Source organism: Scyliorhinus torazame, chromosome 31 (assembly GCF_047496885.1).
Source record: "Scyliorhinus torazame isolate Kashiwa2021f chromosome 31, sScyTor2.1, whole genome shotgun sequence".
Taxonomy (NCBI): domain Eukaryota; kingdom Metazoa; phylum Chordata; class Chondrichthyes; order Carcharhiniformes; family Scyliorhinidae; genus Scyliorhinus; species Scyliorhinus torazame.
This window is the reverse complement of record NC_092737.1, coordinates 8936607-8960442: the sequence shown is the minus strand read 5'-3', so window position 1 is coordinate 8960442 and position 23836 is coordinate 8936607. Positions and strand designations below refer to the sequence as shown.

The window sequence follows — 23836 nt, the reverse complement described above, 5'->3', positions numbered from 1 at the left end:
TTGAGTCTGCACCGGCTCCTGGAAAGAGCACCCTACCCAAACTCAACACCTCCACCCAACACCAAGGGCAATTGACTGAAGGAAAGTGTGAGTGAGAGCAAATCATAGTTTATAATAGTGTAAAGATTAGTTGTAGGTGAGTGTAGATTATATGTTAATTATCAACTGTATTATTTAGCAGTGCGTGTCAAATCCAAATTAGTAATGGTAATAAATTTATAGCTTTTTCAAGTTAAAACTATTTTGTGGTCTTTGCGAACACTACACCAACCATCTTGAATTTAGCAACACAAAGAATACCACATGGTACCAGGAGTTTATTTCTACAAGTTAGAAGCAGTTAGATTACACAAATTAGCCACAAGAAAATTGAAAGAAACAATCAAGCCGTGACACGGATCAGAAAATCGACACAGAGTCTCAAGAAGCCCGACTACTTGAGGACAAACGGTAAATTATGTCAAAACTGGGCATTCTTTAAACAGCAGTTAATACATTTATAGCTTTGTTCAAGTTGAAGCTATTTTGTGGTGTTCTATTGGCAAAAGCTTACCACATCGTCTTGAGCAGGAGGCAGCAAGGGAAGCTGCACAAGGATCTACGGGCCATTGATGCCAAGATGCAGGAGCACAGTGCGGAAGATAGGATCCTCCTGTGGGGAGGGCAGGCACGCCATCCTTCAGGATCTGCACAACCGACATTCAGGGCTGTCGGAAATGAAGATGCTGACCTGCAGCTATGTGTGGTGGCCAGGCCTGGATGGCACGATCGAAGGACTGGCCCAACAATGCACCACATGCCAGGAGCAGCAGAAGCTCCCACCAGCCACCCCACTGCATCCATATGAATGACCAGACCGGCCTTGCATGCGCCTACATGCTGATTTTGCCAGGCCATTTAAGGGTCCATGTTTTTACTTGTGATAGCTGCCCATTGTAAGTGGCTGGAAGTCCATCAGATGTCGTCCACCAGGTCGAAGGCAACAAGAGAAGCTCCGGCTCTTCTTCAGCTCCCACGGCATTCTGAAGGTACTGGTCTCACACAACGGCACCCACTTCACGAGTGACGAGTTTAAACGCTTTGTGAAGGTAAATAGGGTTCGTCACATCCTCACGGCCCCGTATCACCCTTCCTCAAACGGACTGTCCGAGTGAGCGCTGCAGACATTCAAAAGAGGGATGAAAAAACCGACCACGGGTTTCATGGACAAGGTTAGAGCGATTTCGGTTTAGCTACCGAACCACACTGCACGCCGCAACCGCCTAGCGCCAGCAGACGGCCCGGAGGCTCTGCACCCACCTCAGCCTCACATTTTCTGATATTGGCAGAAGAGTACAACGTGGTCAGTCCCAGCAGAGGCAGAGCCAAGGTAACCGGGGGGTGTGGTGTACGCCCAAAACACTGGGGACGTCACTCGGTGGGCTCCAGGGACAGTGGTAAAGCAGACTGGCTCTGTTTCATGCCAAGTGAAGACGCGCAAGAGGACGGTGCAGAAACACCTTGGCCACCTCAGGAGAAGGGACCAGAGTTGGGGGACACTCCACCAGAAGTGCCATTGTCCAGCCACATCGCCCTGGCAAATTGGGGGTCTGGGGGTGTCACTCTTGGGTCCCCGACACCGAAATGCGAGATGTGGTGGGCTTCACCTCTGAAATGGTGGCCCAAGCCTCCAGCGACCTTACCTGGGACCAGGGGACAGTGGCCCGTGATGGGTTGTGATGAACCCAGACAGTCATTACGAAAGCTTTGTTGCCCGACAGCTACACCCCACCGACCCAGCCTCGCAGCCACTGAAGGTGCCAGCAAACAGGAGACATCCTCCTACACTCCCTGTTTCAGAGGAATCTCGGGGACGGGGAGGAGGGATGTTATAACTCCACGAGACCCACGAGGATGATCCTATTAATCTCTCCATGAGCCTCATTGAGTACGAGCTCCTGCGCTGAGGGTGGAGATCATTCAACGGGCTGGTAAATCTCGAACAAAAAAGAGCTGGTCCAAGTAGGAGCCGGGTAGCAGAGTAGTCTCGACAGGGACTGGGACTGTTACCTGCAAATACCTTCCTTTAGAAATAAACCTTATTTTGACTCTCCTTCCTGGACCCCTTCGTGGCAACTAAACACTAGCCCATGTGTAATTAATGAAGCTCGAAGCGCTGAACCGGGCTTGTTTACACCATTCCAGTGAGAAGGAATGGAGCTGCAGGAACTTTCCATCACTAGACTTCAAAAGAAAATGTAGAATTCGCCCCACATCCCCTCGGGAGATTGGAGTGCTTTATAAAATGCAGAATTCCACCCCATCCCCTCGGGAGATTGGAGTGCTTTATAAAATGCAGAATCCCGCCCCATCCCCTCGGGAGATTGGAGTGCTTTATAAAATGCAGAATTCTGCCCCATCCCCTCGGGAGATTGGAGTGCTTTATAAAATGCAGAATTCCGCCCCATCCCCTCGGGAGATTGGAGTGCTTTATAAAATGCAGAATTCCGCCCCATCCCCTCGGGAGATTGGAGTGCTTTATAAAATGCAGAATTCCACCCCATCCCCTCGGGAGATTGGAGTGCTTTATAAAATGCAGAATTCCGCCCCATCCCCTCGGGAGATTGGAGTGCTTTATAAAATGCAGAATTCCGCCCCATCCCCTTGGGAGATTGGAGTGCTTTATAAAATGCAGAATTCCGCCCCATCCCCTCGGGAGATTGGAGTGCTTTATAAAATGCAGAATTCCGCCCCATCCCCTCGGGAGATTGGAGTGCTTTATAAAATGCAGAATTCCGCCTCATCCCCTCGGGAGATTGGAGTGCTTTATAAAATGCAGAATTCCGCCCCATCCCCTCGGGAGATTGGAGTGCTTTATAAAATGCAGAATTCCGCCCCATCCCCTCGGGAGATTGGAGTGCTTTATAAAATGCAGAATTCCGCCCCATCCCCTCGGGAGATTGGAGTGCTTTATAAAATGCAGAATTCCGCCCCATCCCCTTGGGAGATTGGAGTGCTTTATAAAATGCAGAATTCCGCCCCATCCCCTCGGGAGATTGGAGTGCTTTATAAAATGCAGAATTCCACCCCAGCTCCTCGGAAGATTGGAGTGCTTTATAAAATGCAGAATTCCCCCCCCAGCTCCTCGGGAGATTGGAGTGCTTTATAAAATGCAGAATTCCGCCCCATCCCCTCGGGAGATTGGAGTGCTTTATAAAATGCAGAATTCCGCCCCATCCCCTCGGGAGATTGGAGTGCTTTATAAAATGCAGAATTCCGCCCCATCCCCTCGGGAGATTGGAGTGCTTTATAAAATGCAGAATTCCGCCCCATCCCCTCGGGAGATTGGAGTGCTTTATAAAATGCAGAATTCCGCCCCATCCCCTCGGGAGATTGGAGTGCTTTATAAAATGCAGAATTCCGCCCCATCCCCTCGGGAGATTGGAGTGCTTTATAAAATGCAGAATTCCGCCCCATCCCCTCGGGAGATTGGAGTGCTTTATAAAATGCAGAATTCCACCCCATCCCCTCGGGAGATTGGAGTGCTTTATAAAATGCAGAATTCCGCCCCATCACCTCGGGAGATTGGAGTGCTTTATAAAATGCAGAATTCCGCCCCATCCCCTCGGGAGATCGGAGTGCTTTATAAAATGCAGAATTCCGCCCCATCACCTCGGGAGATTGGAGTGCTTTATAAAATGCAGAATTCCGCCCCATCCCCTCGGGAGATCGGAGTGCTTTATAAAATGCAGAATTCGGCCCCATCCCCTCGGGAGATTGGAGTGCTTTATAAAATGCAGAATTCCACCCCATCCCCTCGGGAGATTGGAGTGCTTTATAAAATGCAGAATTCCGCACCATCCCCTCGGGAGTTGGAGTGCTTTATAAAATGCAGAATTCCACCCCAGCTCCTCGGGAGATTGGAGTGCTTTATAAAATGCAGAATTCCGCCCCATCCCCTCGGGAGATTGGAGTGCTTTATAAAATGCAGAATTCCGTACCAATCCCCTCGCGATATTGGAGTGCTTTATAAAATGCAGAATTCCGCACCATCCCCTCGGGAGATTGGAGTGCTTTATAAAATGCAGAATTCCGCCCCATCCCCTCGGGAGATTGGAGTGCTTTATAAAATGCAGAATTCCGCCCCATCCCCTCGGGAGATTGGAGTGCTTTATAAAATGCAGAATTCCACCCCATCCCCTCGGGAGATTGGAGTGCTTTATAAAATGCAGAATTCCACCCCATCCCCTCGGGAGATTGGAGTGCTTTATAAAATGCAGAATTCCACCCCAGCTCCTCGGGAGATCGGAGTGCTTTATAAAATGCAGAATTCCACCCCAGCTCCTCGGAAGATTGGAGTGCTTTATAAAATGCAGAATTCCGCTCCCATCCCCTCGGGAGATTGGAGTGCTTTATAAAATGCAGAATTCCGCCCCATCCCCTCGGGAGATTGGAGTGCTTTATAAAATGCAGAATTCCACCCCAGCTCCTCGGAAGATTGGAGTGCTTTATAAAATGCAGAATTCCGCTCCCATCCCCTCGGGAGATTGGAGTGCTTTATAAAATGCAGAATTCCGCCCCATCCCCTCGGGAGATTAGAGTGCTTTATAAAATGCAGAATTCGGCCCCAACCCCTCGGGAGATTGGAGTGCTTTATAAAATGCAGAATTCCGCCCCATCCCCTCGGGAGATTGGAGTGCTTTATAAAATGCAGAATTCCGCCCCATCCCCTCGGGAGATTGGAGTGCTTTATAAAATGCAGAATTCCGCCCCAGCTCCTCGGGAGATTGGAGTGCTTTATAAAATGCAGAATTCCGCCCCATCCCCTCGGGAGATTGGAGTGCTTTATAAAATGCAGAATTCCGCCCCATCCCCTCGGGAGTTGGAGCGCTTTATAAAATGCAGAATTCCGCCCCATCCCCTCGGGAGATTGGAGTGCTTTATAAAATGCAGAATTCCGCCCCATCCCCTCGGGAGATTGGAGTGCTTTATAAAATGCAGAATTCCGCCCCAGCTCCTCGGGAGATTGGAGTGCTTTATAAAATGCAGAATTCCGCCCCATCCCCTCGGGAGATTGGAGTGCTTTATAAAATGCAGAATTCCGCCCCATCCCCTCGGGAGTTGGAGTGCTTTATAAAATGCAGAATTCCGCCCCATCCCCTCGGGAGTTGGAGTGCTTTATAAAATGCAGAATTCCGCCCCATCCCCTCGGGAGATTGGAGTGCTTTATAAAATGCAGAATTCCGCCCCATCCCCTCGGGAGATTGGAGTGCTTTATAAAATGCAGAATTCCACCCCAGCTCCTCGGGAGATTGGAGTGCTTTATAAAATGCAGAATTCCGCACTATCCCCTCGGGAGATTGGAGTGCTTTATAAAATGCAGAATTCCGCCCCATCCCCTCGGGAGATTGGAGTGCTTTATAAAATGCAGAATTCCGCCCCATCCCCTCGGGAGATTGGAGTGCTTTATAAAATGCAGAATTCCGCCCCAGCTCCTCGGGAGATTGGAGTGCTTTATAAAATGCAGAATTCCGCCCCATCCCCTCGGGAGATTGGAGTGCTTTATAAAATGCAGAATTCCGCCCCATCCCCTCGGGAGTTGGAGTGCTTTATAAAATGCAGAATTCCGCCCCATCCCCTCGGGAGTTGGAGTGCTTTATAAAATGCAGAATTCCGCCCCATCCCCTCGGGAGATTGGAGTGCTTTATAAAATGCAGAATTCCGCCCCATCCCCTCGGGAGATTGGAGTGCTTTATAAAATGCAGAATTCCACCCCAGCTCCTCGGGAGATTGGAGTGCTTTATAAAATGCAGAATTCCGCACTATCCCCTCGGGAGATTGGAGTGCTTTATAAAATGCAGAATTCCACCCCAGCTCCTCGGGAGATTAGAGTGCTTTATAAAATGCAGAATTCCGCCCCATCCCCTCGGGAGATTGGAGTGCTTTATAAAATGCAGAATTCCGCTCCATCCCCTCGGGAGATTGGAGTGCTTTATAAAATGCAGAATTCCGCACCATCCCCTCGGGAGATTGGAGTGCTTTATAAAATGCAGAATTCCGCCCCATCCCCTCGGGAGATTGGAGTGCTTTATAAAATGCAGACTTCCGCTCCCATCCCCTCGGGAGATTGGAGTGCTTTATAAAATGCAGAATTCGGCCCCATCCCCTCGGGAGATTGGAGTGCTTTATAAAATGCAGAATCCCGCCCCATCCCCTCGGGAGATTGGAGTGCTTTATAAAATGCAGAATTCCGCCCCATCCCCTCGGGAGATTGGAGTGCTTTATAAAATGCAGAATCCCGCCCCATCCCCTCGGGAGATTGGAGTGCTTTATAAAATGCAGAATTCCGTCCCATCCCCTCGGGAGATTGGAGTGCTTTATAAAATGCAGAATTCCGCCCCATCCCCTCGGGAGATTGGAGTGCTTTATAAAATGCAGAATTCCACCCCATCCCCTCGGGAGATTGGAGTGCTTTATAAAATGCAGAATTCTGCCCCATCCCCTCGGGAGATTGGAGTGCTTTATAAAATGCAGAATTCCGCCCCAGCTCCTCGGGAGATTGGAGTGCTTTATAAAATGCAGAATTCCGCCCCATCCCCTCGGGAGATTGGAGTGCTTTATAAAATGCAGAATTCCGCCTCATCCCCTCGGGAGATTGGAGTGCTTTATAAAATGCAGAATTCCGCCCCATCCCCTCGGGAGATTGGAGTGCTTTATAAAATGCAGAATTCCGCCCCATCCCTCGGGAGATTGGAGTGCTTTACAAAATGCAGAATTCCGCCCCATCCCCTCGGGAGATTGGAGTGCTTTATAAAATGCAGAATTCCGCCCCATCCCCTCGGGAGATTGGAGTGCTTTATAAAATGCAGAATTCCGCCCCATCCCCTCGGGAGATTGGAGTGCTTTATAAAATGCAGAATTCCGCACCATCCCCTCGGGAGATTGGAGTGCTTTATAAAATGCAGACTTCCGCTCCATCCCCTCGGGAGATTGGAGTGCTTTATAAAATGCAGAATTCCGCCCCATCCCCTCGGGAGATTGGAGTGCTTTATAAAATGCAGAATTCCACCTCATCCCCTCGGGAGTTGGAGTGCTTTATAAAATGCAGACTTCCGCTCCCATCCCCTCGGGAGATTGGAGTGCTTTATAAAATGCAGAATTCGGCCCCATCCCCTCGGGAGATTGGAGTGCTTTATAAAATGCAGAATTCCGCCCCATCCCCTCGGGAGTTGGAGTGCTTTATAAAATGCAGAATTCTGCCCCATCCCCTCGGGAGATTGGAGTGCTTTATAAAATGCAGAATTCCGCACCATCCCCTCGGGAGATTGGAGTGCTTTATAAAATGCAGACTTCCGCCCCAGCTCCTCGGGAGATTGGAGTGCTTTATAAAATGCAGAATTCCGCCTCATCCCCTCGGGAGATTGGAGTGCTTTATAAAATGCAGAATTCCGCCCCATCCCCTCGGGAGATTGGAGTGCTTTATAAAATGCAGAATTCCGCCCCATCCCCTTGGGAGATTGGAGTGCTTTATAAAATGCAGAATTCCGCCCCAGCTCCTCGGGAGATTGGAGTGCTTTATAAAATGCAGAATTCCGCCTCATCCCCTCGGGAGATTGGAGTGCTTTATAAAATGCAGAATTCCGCCCCATCCCCTCGGGAGATTGGAGTGCTTTATAAAATGCAGAATTCCGCCCCATCCCCTCGGGAGATTGGAGTGCTTTATAAAATGCAGAATTCTGCCCCATCCCCTCGGGAGATTGGAGTGCTTTATAAAATGCAGACTTCCGCTCCATCCCCTCGGGAGATTGGAGTGCTTTATAAAATGCAGAATTCCGCCCCATCCCCTCGGGAGATTGGAGTGCTTTATAAAATGCAGAATTCCGCCCCATCCCCTCGGGAGATTGGAGTGCTTTATAAAATGCAGAATTCTGCCCCATCCCCTCGGGAGATTGGAGTGCTTTATAAAATGCAGAATTCCGCCCCATCCCCTTGGGAGATTGGAGTGCTTTATAAAATGCAGAATTCCGCCCCAGCTCCTCGGGAGATTGGAGTGCTTTATAAAATGCAGAATTCCGCCTCATCCCCTCGGGAGATTGGAGTGCTTTATAAAATGCAGAATTCCGCCCCATCCCCTCGGGAGATTGGAGTGCTTTATAAAATGCAGAATTCCGCCCCATCCCCTCGGGAGATTGGAGTGCTTTATAAAATGCAGAATTCTGCCCCATCCCCTCGGGAGATTGGAGTGCTTTATAAAATGCAGACTTCCGCTCCATCCCCTCGGGAGATTGGAGTGCTTTATAAAATGCAGAATTCCGCCCCATCCCCTCGGGAGATTGGAGTGCTTTATAAAATGCAGAATTCCGCCCCATCCCCTCGGGAGATTGGAGTGCTTTATAAAATGCAGAATTCTGCCCCATCCCCTCGGGAGATTGGAGTGCTTTATAAAATGCAGAATTCCGCCCCATCCCCTCGGGAGATTGGAGTGCTTTATAAAATGCAGAATTCCGCCCCATCCCCTCGGGAGATTGGAGTGCTTTATAAAATGCAGAATTCCGCCCCATCCCCTCGGGAGATTGGAGTGCTTTATAAAATGCAGACTTCCGCTCCATCCCCTCGGGAGATTGGAGTGCTTTATAAAATGCAGAATTCCGCCCCATCCCCTCGGGAGATTGGAGTTCTTTATAAAATGCAGAATTCCGCCCCATCCCCTCGGGAGATTGGAGTGCTTTATAAAATGCAGAATTCCGCCCCATCCCCTCGGGAGATTGGAGTGCTTTATAAAATGCAGAATTCCACCCCAGCTCCTCGGAAGATTGGAGTGCTTTATAAAATGCAGAATTCCACCCCATCCCCTCGGGAGATTGGAGTGCTTTATAAAATGCAGAATTCCGCCCCATCCCCTCGGGAGATTGGAGTGCTTTATAAAATGCAGAATTCTGCCCCATCCCCTCGGGAGATTGGAGTGCTTTATAAAATGCAGACTTCCGCTCCATCCCCTCGGGAGATTGGAGTGCTTTATAAAATGCAGAATTCCGCCCCATCCCCTCGGGAGATTGGAGTGCTTTATAAAATGCAGAATTCCGCCCCATCCCCTCGGGAGATTGGAGTGCTTTATAAAATGCAGAATTCTGCCCCATCCCCTCGGGAGATTGGAGTGCTTTATAAAATGCAGAATTCCGCCCCATCCCCTCGGGAGATTGGAGTGCTTTATAAAATGCAGAATTCCGCCCCATCCCCTCGGGAGATTGGAGTGCTTTATAAAATGCAGAATTCCGCCCCATCCCCTCGGGAGATTGGAGTGCTTTATAAAATGCAGACTTCCGCTCCATCCCCTCGGGAGATTGGAGTGCTTTATAAAATGCAGAATTCCGCCCCATCCCCTCGGGAGATTGGAGTTCTTTATAAAATGCAGAATTCCGCCCCATCCCCTCGGGAGATTGGAGTGCTTTATAAAATGCAGAATTCCGCCCCATCCCCTCGGGAGATTGGAGTGCTTTATAAAATGCAGAATTCCACCCCAGCTCCTCGGAAGATTGGAGTGCTTTATAAAATGCAGAATTCCACCCCAGCTCCTGGGGAGATCGGAGTGCTTTATAAAATGCAGAATTCCACCCCAGCTCCTCGGAAGATTGGAGTGCTTTATAAAATGCAGAATTCCGCCCCATCCCCTCGGGAGATTGGAGTGCTTTATAAAATGCAGAATTCCACCCCAGCTCCTCGGGAGATTGGAGTGCTTTATAAAATGCAGACTTCCGCTCCCATCCCCTCGGGAGATTGGAGTGCTTTATAAAATGCAGAATTCGGCCCCATCCCCTCGGGAGATTGGAGTGCTTTATAAAATGCAGAATTCCGCCCCATCCCCTCGGGAGTTGGAGTGCTTTATAAAATGCAAAATTCTGCCCCATCCCCTCGGGAGATTGGAGTGCTTTATAAAATGCAGAATTCCGCCCCATCCCCTCGGGAGTTGGAGTGCTTTATAAAATGCAGAATTCTGCCCCATCCCCTCGGGAGATTGGAGTGCTTTATAAAATGCAGACTTCCGCCCCAGCTCCTCGGGAGATTGGAGTGCTTTATAAAATGCAGAATTCCGCCTCATCCCCTCGGGAGATTGGAGTGCTTTATAAAATGCAGAATTCCGCCCCATCCCCTCGGGAGATTGGAGTGCTTTGTAAAATGCAGAATTCCGCCCCAGCTCCTCGGGAGATTGGAGTGCTTTATAAAATGCAGAATTCCGCCTCATCCCCTCGGGAGATTGGAGTGCTTTATAAAATGCAGAATTCCGCCCCATCCCCTCGGGAGATTGGAGTGCTTTATAAAATGCAGAATTCCGCCCGATCCCCTCGGGAGATTGGAGTGCTTTATAAAATGCAGAATTCTGCCCCATCCCCTCGGGAGATTGGAGTGCTTTATAAAATGCAGAATTCCCCCCCCCATCCCCTCGGGAGATTGGAGTGCTTTATAAAATGCAGAATTCCGCCCCATCCCCTCGGGAGATTGGAGTGCTTTATAAAATGCAGACTTCCGCCCCAGCTCCTCGGGAGATTGGAGTGCTTTATAAAATGCAGAATTCCGCCTCATCCCCTCGGGAGATTGGAGTGCTTTATAAAATGCAGAATTCCGCCCCATCCCCTCGGGAGATTGGAGTGCTTTATAAAATGCAAAATTCCGCCCCATCCCTCGGGAGATTGGAGTGCTTTACAAAATGCAGAATTCCACTCCCATCCCCTCGGGAGATTGGAGTGCTTTATAAAATGCAGAATTCCGCCCCATCCCCTCGGGAGATTGGAGTGCTTTATAAAATGCAGAATTCCGCCCCATCCCCTCGGGAGATTGGAGTGCTTTATAAAATGCAGAATTCCGCCCCAGCTCCTCGGGAGATCGGAGTGCTTTATAAAATGCAGAATTCCCCCCCCCATCCCCTCGGGAGATTGGAGTGCTTTATAAAATGCAGAATTCCACCCCAGCTCCTCGGGAGATTGGAGTGCTTTATAAAATGCAGAATTCCCCCCCCCCCATCCCCTCGGGAAATTGGAGTGCTTTATAAAATGCAGAATTCGGCCCCATCCCCTCGGGAGATTGGAGTGCTTTATAAAATGCAGAATTCCGCCTCATCCCCTCGGGAGATTGGAGTGCTTTATAAAATGCAGAATTCCCCCCCCATCCCCTCGGGAGATTGGAGTGCTTTATAAAATGCAGAATTCCGCCCCATCCCCTTGGGAGATTGGAGTGCTTTATAAAATGCAGAATTCCGCCCCATCCCCTCGGGAGATTAGAGTGCTTTATAAAATGCAGAATTCCCCCCCCATCCCCTCGGGAGATTGGAGTGCTTTATAAAATGCAGAATTCCACCCCATCCCCTCGGGAGATTGGAGTGCTTTATAAAATGCAGAATTCCGCCCCATCCCCTCGGGAGATTGGAGTGCTTTATAAAATGCAGAATTCCGCCCCAGCTCCTCGGGAGATTGGAGTGCTTTATAAAATGCAGAATTCCGCCCCATCCCCTCGGGAGATTGGAGTGCTTTATAAAATGCAGAATTCCGCCCCATCCCCTCGGGAGATTGGAGTGCTTTATAAAATGCAGAATTCCGCCCCATCCCCTCGGGAGATTGGAGTGCTTTATAAAATGCAGAATTCCGCCCCAGCTCCTCGGGAGATTGGAGTGCTTTATAAAATGCAGAATTCCGCCTCATCCCCTCGGGAGATTGGAGTGCTTTATAAAATGCAGAATTCCGCCCCATCCCCTCGGGAGATTGGAGTGCTTTATAAAATGCAGAATTCCGCCCCATCCCCTCGGGAGATTGGAGTGCTTTATAAAATGCAGAATTCCGCTCCCATCCCCTCGGGAGATTGGAGTGCTTTATAAAATGCAGAATTCCGCCCCATCCCCTCGGGAGATTGGAGTGCTTTATAAAATGCAGAATTCCGCCCCATCCCCTCGGGAGATTGGAGTGCTTTATAAAATGCAGAATTCCGCTCCCATCCCCTCGGGAGATTGGAGTGCTTTATCATAGAATTCATAGATTATCATAGAATTTACAGTGCAGAAGGAGGCCATTCGGCCCGTCGAGTCTGCACCGGCTCTGGAAAGAGCACCCTACCCAAGGTCAACACTTCCATCCTATCCCCATAACCCAGTAACACTACGGGCAATTATCAAAGGTGTTCGCGTATATGTGGACGACATCATTGTCTGGTCTACCACCCCGCAGGAGCACATTGATCGCCTCCAACACGTCTTCCGGAGAATCCGTGAGCATGGCCTCTGCCTCAACAGGGCCAAATGCTCCTTTGGTCAAACAGAACTTAAATTCCTCGGAGACCACATTTCACAGTTTGGCGTGCAGCTTGACAAGGTATCTGCCATTAAGGCCATGAAGACACCGGAGGACAAGAAGGCGGTCCCCCGCTTCCTGGGCATGGTCAATTTCCTGCGGAAATTCATCCCTAACCTCGCCTCCCACACCACGGCTCTCAGGAACCTGGTTAAGAAGACGACCGAGTTCCAATGGCTCCCCGCCCACGAGCAAGAATGGCGGGAACTCAGGGCGAAGCTGACCAAGGCCCCAGCGTTGGCATTTTTCGATCCGGCCAAAGAAACAAAGATCCTCACGGATGCCAGTCAGTCCAGCATTGGAGCAGTGCTCCTTCAACGTGGCGACGCCTCCTCATGGGCTCCTGTCGCAAGCGCGTCACGTGCAATGACGCCCACCAAACAGCGCTATGCGCAAATTGAAAAAGAGTGCCTGGGCCTTCTTACCGGAGTGGTCAAATTCCATGACTATGTCTATGGACTCCCAAAGTTCACAGTCAAGACAGACCACAGGCCACTGGTCAATATCATTCAAAAAGACCTTAACGACATGACGCCGCGCCTGCAGCGCATTCTCCTTAAACTCAGGCGGTACGACTTCAAACTCGTCTACACCCCGGGTAAGGAGCTCATCGTCGCCGATGCACTCTCCCGATCTGTCAGCACACCCTGCGACCCAGCGGGCTTCGTGTGCCAAATTGATGCTCAGGTGGCATTCGTCGCATCCAATCTGCCCGCCACGGACGAACGACTCATCCATATTTGTCGTGAGACGGCCAGCGATCCCCTGCTCCAACGTGTCATGCGCCACCTGACAGACGGGTGACTCAAGGGCCAATGCTCTCAATTCTAAAACATTAAAGATGACCTGGCAGTGGTAGCTGGAATTCTACTAAAGCTGGACAGGATAGTCGTCTGCACAGCATGCGGAACCTCGTCCTTGAGCAGCTCTATGAGGGCCACCTGGGAGTGGAGAAATGCCGCCGACGGGCCCGTGAGGCAGTGTACTGGCCTGGAATCAACGAGGACATTGCCAATGCCGTTCTTAACTGCCCAACATGCCAGCGTTTCCAGCCTGCTCAGGCAAGGGAGACCTTGCAACCCCATGAGTTGGTCACGTCCCTCTGGACCAAAGTGGGCATCGACCTGTTCCATGCACTTGGTCGGGACTACGTCCTCATAGTGGACTATTCCTCAAACTACCCGGAGGTAGTTAGGCTACACGACCTCACCTCAACTGTGGTCAATCGGGCATGCAAGGAAACCTTCGCTCGCCATAGCATCCTGCTCACCGTCATGTCCGACAATGGCCCGTGTTTTGCCAGTCAGGAGTGGTCCAATTTTGCCACACGATACAACTTCACACATGTCACGTCCAGTCCCCATTACCCCCAATCCAATGGCAAAGCTGAAAAGGGGGTGCACATTGTCAAACGACTCCTGTGCAAGGCGGCCGATGCAGGATCCGATTTTTACCTCGCCCTGCTTGCTTACAGATCAGCTCCATTGTCCACCGGCCTGTCACCGGCTCAATTGTTGATGAATCGCACGCAGCGGACGACGGTGCCGGCCATTCATGTCCCGGACTTGGACAACCTTCCGGTCCTTTGTCGAATGCAGTTGTCTCGGGCCCAACACAAATCGGCGTACGACGCCCGCGCCACGGATCTCCCTGCTCTGGCTCCTGATGACGAGGTCCGTGTCCAACTTCCCGATGGTGGTTGGTCCGCCACCGCTGTGGTGCTCAGACAAGTGGCCCCCAGGTCATTTTTGGTTAGTCTACAAGACGGCTCCTCTCTTCGCCGAAATAGACGGGCACTACGGCACCTTCCTCACTCGCCACCAGATCATCATGTCCTGCCCCGCCGTCACGACAAACCCGTCACGGACTTTGCAGATCTCCCTTTCACTCTGCCACCCTCTGAGTCTGACGCAGTCCCGCCCATTCCAGAACAGGCGGCCCCTGACCCACCCTTGAGGCGGTCAACAAGAATTTGTCGCCCACCTCAGAGACTGAATTTATGAACTGCCTGAATTCATGGACTCTTTGAACTCAGGAACTGATTGTTTCGTTACCCTGTTTGATTAACTCACTGGTTTGTACATACTGTTGTTCTAGTTATATTTTGTGTTACATACTGTCCATCTGCACTAGACACCTTCCAATGTAAATATCTTAGAGTTTCTGTCAATAGTCCTGTAAATATGCTCGCATGTGCCACACATAGGAACATTCGCATACTACATTATTTATTGCCACGGACACACATTTTTTTTAGAAAAGGGGAGATGTCATAATATACACATCAGTATATGACGGTGCAGAGACATACACTGACTGACACACTGCAAGACCAATCAACACACACAACGCAGCAGCCAATCACCAGTAAGGGCACGGTCACTATAAAGACAGAGGGCACTAGTTTTCCCACTCATTCGGGATGCAGCCTCTGAGACAGACAGAGCCCGCAGTCAGTAGCATAAACATCCACCATGTGCTCGCAGTATAGGCTGGTCAGGTTAGGCATAGGTCTGCAGTCAATCTAACATAGTGTCGACCCACAGTGCAAGTATGTTTAACAGCTCTTAGTTAACTAAAATAGAGTTGTACAATTACATAGCCTGTCTATGTTACTGCTAAGGTAAACGCAGTCTCCACAGATCCAGAGTACCCAACACATCACTGTTACATAGAACATAGAACATAGAAAATACAGCACAGAACAGGCCCTTCGGCCCACGATGTTGTGCCGAACCTTTGTCCTAGATTAATCATAGATTATCATTGAATTTACAGTGCAGAAGGAGGCCATTCAGCCCTTTGAGTCTGCACCGGCTCTTGGAAAGAGCACCATACCCAAACTCAACACCTCCACCCAACACCAAGGGCAATTTGGACATTAAGGGCAATTTATCATTGGCCAATTCACCTAACCCGCACATCTTTGGACTGTGGGAGGAAACCAGAGCACCCGGAGGAAACCCACGCAGACACGGGGAGGACGTGCAGACTCCGCACAGACAATGACCCAAGCCGGAATCGAACCTGGGACCATGGAGCTGTGAAGCAATTGCGCTATCCACAATGCTACCGTGCTGCCCTTAAGAACAAATAAATCTACACTATATCATTTTACCGTAATCCATGTACCTATCCAATAGCTGCTTGAAGGTCCTTAATGTTTCCGACTCAACTACTTCCACAGGCAGTGCATTCCATGCCCCCACTACTCTCTGGGTAAAGAACCTACCTCTGATATCCCTCCTATATCTTCCACCTTTCACCTTAAATTTATGTCCCCTTGTCATGGTGTGTTCCACCCGGGGAAAAAGTATCTGACTGTCTACTCTATCTATTCCCCTGATCATCTTATAAACCTCTATCAAGTCGCCCCTCATCCGTCTCCGCTCTAATGAGAAAAGGCCTAGCACCCTCAACCTTTCCTCGTAAGACCTACTCTCCATTCCAGGCAACATCCTGGTAAATCTTCTTTGCACCTTTTCCAGAGCTTCCACATCCTTCCTAAAATGAGGCGATCAGAACTGTACACAGTACTCCAAATGTGGCCTTACCAAAGTTTTGTACAGCTGCATCATCACCTCACGGCTCTTAAATTCAATCCCTCTGTTAATGAACGCGAGCACACCATAGGCCTTCTTCACAGCTCTATCCACTTGAGTGGCAACTTTCAAAGATGTATGAACATAGACCCCAAGATCTCTCTGCTCCTCCACATTGCCAAGAACTCTACCGTTAACCCTATATTCCGCATTCATATTTGTCCTTCCAAAATGGACAACCTCACACTTTTCAGGGTTAAACTCCATCTGCCACTTCTCAGCCCAGCTCTGCATCCTATCTATGTCTCTTTGCAGCCGACAACAGCCCTCCTTACTATCCACAACTCCACCAATCTTCGTATCGTCTGCAAATTTACTGACCCACCCTTCAACTCCCTCATCCAAGTCATTAATGAAAATCACAAACAGCAGAGGACCCAGAACTGATCCCTGCGGTACGCCACTGGTAACTGGGATCCAGGCTGAATATTTGCCATCCACCACCACTCTCTGACTTCTATCGGTTAGCCAGTTCGTTATCCAACTGGCCAAATTTCCCACTATCCCATGCCTCCTTACTTTCTGCATAAGCCTACCATGGGGAACCTTATCAAATGCCTTACTAAAATCCATGTACACTACACCCACTGCTTTACCTTCATCCACATGCTTGGTCACCTCCTCAAAGAATTCAATAAGATTTGTAAGGCAAGACCTACCCCTCACAAATCCGTGCTGACTATCCCTAATCAAGCAGTGTCTTTCCAGATGCTCAGAAATCCTATCCTTCAGTACCCTTTCCATTACTTTGCCTACCACCGAAGTAAGACTAACTGGCCTGTAATTCCCAGGGTTATCCCTAGTTCCTTTTTTGAACAGGGGCACGACATTCGCCACTCTCCAATCCCCTGGTACCACCCCTGTTGACAATGAGGACGAAAAGATCATTGCCAACGGCTCTGCAATTTCATCTCTTGCTTCCCATAGAATCCTTGGATATATCCCGTCAGGCCCGGGGGACTTGTCTATCCTCAAGTTTTTCAAAATGCCCAACACATCTTCCTTCCTGACAAGTATTTCCTCGAGCTTACCAATCTGTTTCACACTGTCCTCTCCAACAATATCGCCCCTCTCATTTGTAAATACAGAAGAAAAATACTCATTCAAGACCTCTCCTATCTCTTCAGACTCAATACACAATCTCCCGCTACTGTCCTTGATCGGACCTACCCTCGCTCTAGTCATTCTCATATTTCTCACATATGTGTAAAAGGCCTTGGGGTTTTCCTTGATCCTACCCGCCAAAGATTGTTCATGCCCTCTCTTAGCTCTCCTAATCCCTTTCTTCAGTTCCCTCCTGGCTATCTTGTATCCCTCCAATGCCCTGTCTGAACCTTGTTTCCTCAGCCTTACATAAGTCACCTTTTTCCTCTTAACAAGACATCCAACCTCTCTTGTCAACCATGGTTCCCTCACTCGACCATCTCTTCCCTGCCTGACAGGGACATACATATCAAGGACACGTAGCACCTGTTCCTTGAACAAGTTCCACATTTCACTTGTGTCCTTCCCTGCCAGCCTATGTTCCCAACTTATGCACTTCAATTCTTGTCTGACAACATCGTATTTACCCTTCCCCCAATTGTAAACCTTGCCCTGTTGCACGTACCTATCCCTCTCCATTACTAAAGTGAAAGTCACAGAATTGTGGTCACTATCTCCAAAATGCTCCCCCACTAACAAATCTATCACTTGCCCTGGTTCATTACCCAGTACTAAATCCAATATTGCCCCTCCTCTGGTCGGACAATCTACATACTGTGTTAGAAAAGCTTCCTGGACACACTGCACAAACACCACCCCATCCAAACTATTTGATCTAAAGAGTTTCCACTCAATATTTGGGAAGTTAAAGTCGCCCATGACTACTACCCTATGACTTCTGCACCTTTCCAAAATCTGTTTCCCAATCTGTTCCTCCACATCTCTGTTACTATTGGGGGGCCTATAGAAAACTCCTAACAAGCTGACTGCTCCTTTCCTATTTCTGACTTCAACCCATACTACCTCAATAGGGTGATACTCCTCGAACTGCCTTTCTGCAGCTGTTATACTATCTCTAATTAATAATGCCACCCCCCCACCTCTTTTACCACCCTCCCTAATCTTATTGAAACATCTATAACCAGGGACCTCCAACAACCATTTCTGCCCCTCTTCTATCCAAGTTTCCGTGATGGCCACCACATCGTAGTCCCAAGTACCGATCCATGCCTTAAGTTCACCCACCTTATTCCTGATGCTTCTTGCGTTGAAGTATACACACTTCAACCCATCTCCGTGCCTGCAAATACTCTCCTTTGTCAGTGTTCCCTTCCCCACTGCCTCATTACATGCTTTGGCGTCCTGAATATCGGCTACCTTAGTTGCTGGACTACAAATCCGGTTCCCATTCCCCTGCCAAATTAGTTTAAACCCTCCCGAAGAGTACAAGCAAACCTCCCTCCCAGGATATTGGTGCCCCTCTGGTTCAGATGCAACCCGTCCTGCTTGTACAGGTCCCACCTTCCCCAGAATGCGCTCCAATTATCCAAATACCTGAAGCCCTCCCTCCTACACCATTCCTGCAGCCACGTGTTCAACTGCACTCTCTCCCTATTCCTAGCCTCGCTATCACGTGGCACCGGCAACAAACCAGAGATGACAACTCTGTCTGTCCTGGCTTTCAACTTCCAACCTAACTCCCTAAACTTGTTTATTACCTCCACACCCCTTTTCCTACCTATGTCGTTGGTACCAATGTGCACCACGACTTCTGGCTGCTCACCCTCCCCCTTAAGGATCCTGAAGACACGATCCGAGACATCCCTGGCCCTGGCACCCGGGAGGCAACATACCTTCCGGGAGTCTCGCTCGCGACCACAGAATCTCCTGTCTATTCCCCTAACCATTGAATCTCCTACAACTATTGCTTTTCTATTCTCCCCCCTTCCCTTCTGAGCCCCAGAGCCAGACTCAGTGCCAGAGACCTGGCCGCTAGGGCCTTCCCCCGGTAGGTCATCCCCCCCAACAGCATCCAAAACGGTATACTTGTTTTGAAGGGGAACGGCCACGAGGGATCCCTGCACTGTCTGCCTGTTTGTTTTTTTCCCCCTGACTGTAACCCAGCTATTCTGGTCCTGTACCTTGGGTGTGGTTACCTCCCTGTAACTCTTCTCAATCACCCCCTCTGCCTCCCGGATGATCCGAAGTTCATCCAGCTTCAGCTCCAGTTCCCTAACACGGTCTTTGAGGAGCTGGAGTTGGGTGCACTTCCCGCAGGTATAGTCAGTGGGGACACCGGTGGTATCCCTCACCACCCACATCCTACAGGAGGAGCATGTAACTGGCCTAGCCTCCATCCCCTCTTACCTTACAGAATATATCTGCTGTGTGGACTAACTAGATCTCCGCCCTCCGACTCTGCTCCCAGTCAGCTTCACTTCCTGTAAACTCCTGGCTCTCTTCGCACTCTTTGCGGAAATGTCGGAAACAAAATGAAAGGAGCACCTTACTCCCTCCTCACCTAACTCCCTCGGTCACCAAACTCTCACTATCGCACTCAAAAAGCACCAAATTCAGCACTCAGTGCAAAACTGTTGAAGCACAAAAGTTCATTGTGCCTCTGTTAAAGGTGGACAGAACCAGCGCTGTTGCACATCCTCATTCCTGTGATAATCAGACCTGGTTAATCTCTTGCTGTTCTAGAAAAATGCTCAACACTCTGACAAAATTCTAAAATTTATGATAGCTCAACAGCAGCAAAACAAATACTTTGGAACTCTCAGTATTGAATCAAACGTTTCATAAATAAGATGAGGGTAATACCTGCTGCAATGGTTGCTGTCGATCTCGTGGTAGCTGCAAGAGTTGTAGGTCGAACTGTGGCAGCTGTTGTCTTGATCTGTTTAGTGGTTATGATCTGTTTAGTGGTTGCAGTAGTAGGTGTTGTTGGAGGGCTGGTGGAGGGGGTGGTAGAGGTTTGTCTGGTGTGTGTTGTACTCGTGGAGGTGTGCTTAATGGTGTGTGTGGGTGTATGTGATGTGGGGGTGGGTTTGGTGGTGTGTGTGGGGGTGTTTGATGTGGGGGTGGGTTTGATGGTGTGTGTGGGTGTGTTTGATGTGGGGGTGGTGTGTGTGGGTGTGTTTGATGTGGGGGTGGTGTGTGTGGGTGTGTTTGATGTGGGGGTGGTGTGTGTGGGTGTGTTTGATGTAGGGGTGGTGTGTGTGGGGGTGTTTGATGTGGGGGTGGGTTTGATGGTGTGTGTGGGTGTGTTTGATGTGGGGGTGTTTGATGTGGGGGTGGTGTGTGTGGGTGTGTTTGATGTGGGGGTGGTGTGTGTGGGTGTGTTTGATGTGGGGGTGGGTTTGATGGTGTGTGTGGGTGTGTTTGATGTGGGGGTGGTGTGTGTGGGTGTGTTTGATGTGGGGGTGGTGTGTGTGGGTGTGTTTGATGTAGGGGTGGTGTGTGTGGGGGTGTTTGATGTGGGGGTGGGTTTGATGGTGTGTGTGGGTGTGTTTGATGTGGGGGTGGTGTGTGTGGGTGTGTTTGATGTGGGGGTGGTGTGTGTGGGTGTGTTTGATGTAGGGGTGGTGTGTGTGGGTGTGTTTGATGTGGGGGTGGGTTTGGTGGTGAGTGTGGGGGTGTTTGATGTGGGGGTGGTGTGTGTGGGGGTGTTTGATGTGGGGGTGGGTTTGGTGGTGTGTGTGGGGGTGTTTGATGTGGGGGTGGGTTTGGTGGTGTGTGTGGGGGTGTTTGATGTAGGGGTGGTGTGTGTGGGGGTGTTTGATGTGGGGGTGGGTTTGGTGGTGTGTGTGGGGGTGTTTGATGTGGGGGTGGGTTTGGTGGTGTGTGTGGGGGTGTTTGATGTGGGGGTGGTGTGTGTGGGGGTGTTTGATGTGGGGGTGGGTTTGGTGGTGTGTGTGGGGGTGTTTGATGTGGGGGTGGGTTTGGTGGTGTGTGTGGGGGTGTTTGATGTGGGGGTGGTGTGTGTGGGGGTGTTTGATGTGGGGGTGGGTTTGGTGGTGTGTGTGGGGGTGTTTGATGTAGGGGTGGTGTGTGTGGGGGTGTTTGATGTGGGGGTGGGTTTGGTGGTGTGTGTGGGGGTGTTTGATGTGGGGGTGGTGTGTGTGGGGGTGTTTGATGTGGGGGTGGGTTTGGTGGTGTGTGTGGGGGTGTTTGATGTGGGGGTGGTGTGTGAGGGGGTGTTTGATGTGGGGGTGGGTTTGGTGGTGTGTGTGGGGGTGTTTGATGTGGGGGTGGGTTTGGTGGTGTGTGTGGGGGTGTTTGATGTGGGGGTGGTGTGTGTGGGTGTGTTTGATGTGGGGGTGGTGTGTGTGGGGGTGTTTGATGTGGGGGTGGGTTTGGTGGTGTGTGTGGGGGTGTTTGATGTGGGGGTGGGTTTGGTGGTGTGTGTGGGGGTGTTTGATGTGGGGGTGGTGTGTGTGGGTGTGTTTGATGTGGGGGTGGTGTGTGTGGGGGTGTTTGATGTGGGGGTGGGTTTGGTGGTGTGTGTGGGGGTGTTTGATGTGGGGGTGCTGTGTGTGGGGGTGTTTGATGTGGGGGTGGGTTTGGTGGTGTGTGTGGGGGTGTTTGATGTGGGGGTGGGTTTGGTGGTGTGTGTGGGGGTGTTTGATGTGGGGGTGGTGTGTGTGGGGGTGTTTGATGTGGGGGTGGGTTTGGTGGTGTGTGTGGGGGTGTTTGATGTGGGGGTGGGTTTGGTGGTGTGTGTGGGGGTGTTTGATGTGGGGGTGGTGTGTGTGGGGGTGTTTGATGTGGGGGTGGGTTTGGTGGTGTGTGTGGGGGTGTTTGATGTGGGGGTGGTGTGTGTGGGGGTGTTTGATGTGGGGGTGGGTTTGGTGGTGTGTGTGGGGGTGTTTGATGTGGGGGTGGGTTTGGTGGTGAGTGTGGGTGTGTTTGATGTGGGGGTGGGTTTGGTGGTGTGTGTGGGGGTGTTTGATGTGGGGGTGGGTTTGGTGGTGTGTGTGGGGGTGTTTGATGTGGGGGTGGTGTGTGTGGGGGTGTTTGATGTGGGGGTGGGTTTGGTGGTGTGTGTGGGGGTGTTTGATGTAGGGGTGGTGTGTGTGGGGGTGTTTGATGTGGGGGTGGGTTTGGTGGTGTGTGTGGGGGTGTTTGATGTGGGGGTGGTGTGTGTGGGGGTGTTTGATGTGGGGGTGGGTTTGGTGGTGTGTGTGGGGGTGTTTGATGTGGGGGTGGTGTGTGTGGGGGTGTTTGATGTGGGGGTGGGTTTGGTGGTGTGTGTGGGGGTGTTTGATGTGGGGGTGGGTTTGGTGGTGTGTGTGGGGGTGTTTGATGTGGGGGTGGTGTGTGTGGGTGTGTTTGATGTGGGGGTGGTGTGTGTGGGGGTGTTTGATGTGGGGGTGGGTTTGGTGGTGTGTGTGGGGGTGTTTGATGTGGGGGTGGTGTGTGTGGGGGTGTTTGATGTGGGGGTGGGTTTGGTGGTGTGTGTGGGGGTGTTTGATGTGGGGGTGGGTTTGGTGGTGTGTGTGGGGGTGTTTGATGTGGGGGTGGTGTGTGTGGGGGTGTTTGATGTGGGGGTGGGTTTGGTGGTGTGTGTGGGGGTGTTTGATGTGGGGGTGGGTTTGGTGGTGTGTGTGGGGGTGTTTGATGTGGGGGTGGTGTGTGTGGGGGTGTTTGATGTGGGGGTGGGTTTGGTGGTGTGTGTGGGGGTGTTTGATGTGGGGGTGGTGTGTGTGGGGGTGTTTGATGTGGGGGTGGGTTTGGTGGTGTGTGTGGGGGTGTTTGATGTGGGGGTGGGTTTGGTGGTGAGTGTGGGTGTGTTTGATGTGGGGGTGGGTTTGGTGGTGTGTGTGGGGGTGTTTGATGTGGGGGTGGGTTTGGTGGTGAGTGTGGGTGTGTTTGATGTGGGGGTGGGTTTGGTTATGTGAGTGGAAGTGGGTTCGCTAATTTCTGTGCTAGCTTCTGAGGTGTGTTTACTGGATTCTGTAGTAATTTGTGAGGTGGTCTCACTGAATTCTTTGGTAGTTTTAGAGGTGGCTTCGCTGATTTCTGTGGTAGTTGTTGAGGTTGTTTCACTGATCCCTGTGGTAGTTTTTTTTGAGGTGGGTTTGCTGATTTCTGTGGTAGATTTTGAGGTGGGGTCACTGATTGCAGTGGTAGCTGCTGAGGAGGATTCACTGATTTCTGTGATGGTTGTTGAGGAGGGTTCAAGGATTTCTGTGATGGTTGTTGAGGAGGGTTCACTGATTTCTGTGATGGTTGTTGAGGAGGGTTCACTGATTTCTGTGATGGTTGTTGAGGAGGGTTCACTGATTTCTGTGATGGTTGTTGAGGAGGGTTCACTGATTTCTGTGATGGTTGTTGAGGAGGGTTCACTGATTTCTGTGATGGTTGTTGAGGAGGGTTCACTGATTTCTGTGATGGTTGTTGATGAGGGTTCACTGATTTCTGTGATGGCTGTTGAGGAGGGTTCACTGATTTCTGTGATGGTTGTTGAGGTTGGTTCACTGATTTCTGTGATGGTTGTTGAGGAGGATTCACTGATTTCTGTGATGGTTGTTGAGGTTGGTTCACTGATTTCTGTGATGGTTGTTGAGGAGGGTTCACTGATTTCCGTGATGGTTGTTGAGGAGGGTTCACTGATTTCTGTGATGGTTGTTGAGGAGGATTCACTGATTTCTGTATTGGTTGTTGAGGAGGGTTCACTGATTTCTGTGATGGTTGTTGAGGAGGGTTCATTGATTTCCGTGATGGTTGTTGAGGTTGGTTCACTGATTTCTGTGATGGTTGTTGATGAGGGTTCAGTGATTTCTGTGATGGGTGTTGAGGAGGGTTCACTGATTTCTGTGATGGTTGTTGATGAGGGTTCACTGATTTCTGTGATTGGTGTTGAGGAGAGTTCACTGATTTCTGTGATGGTTGTTGAGGAGGCCTCACTGAATTCTGTGATGATTGTTGAGGAGG

The 23836-nt window shown here is 50.3% G+C and overlaps 2 protein-coding genes across 4 annotated transcripts in view; both read right to left on the bottom strand.

Annotated features, from left to right (window-relative positions):
- The window catches only part of LOC140404658 (mucin-3A-like), a 192943-nt gene extending 171840 nt beyond the window's left edge, over positions 1 to 21103 (bottom strand). For all 3 annotated transcript variants that reach the window (XM_072493282.1, XM_072493281.1, XM_072493284.1), the window contains exon 1: positions 19721 to 21103. The gene's annotated coding sequence lies outside the window, so the exon portion shown is untranslated. The remainder of the gene's footprint in view (positions 1 to 19720) is intronic.
- The window catches only part of LOC140404565 (uncharacterized), a 53946-nt gene that overhangs the window by 13485 nt on the left and 16625 nt on the right, over positions 1 to 23836 (bottom strand). The window lies entirely within an intron of this gene.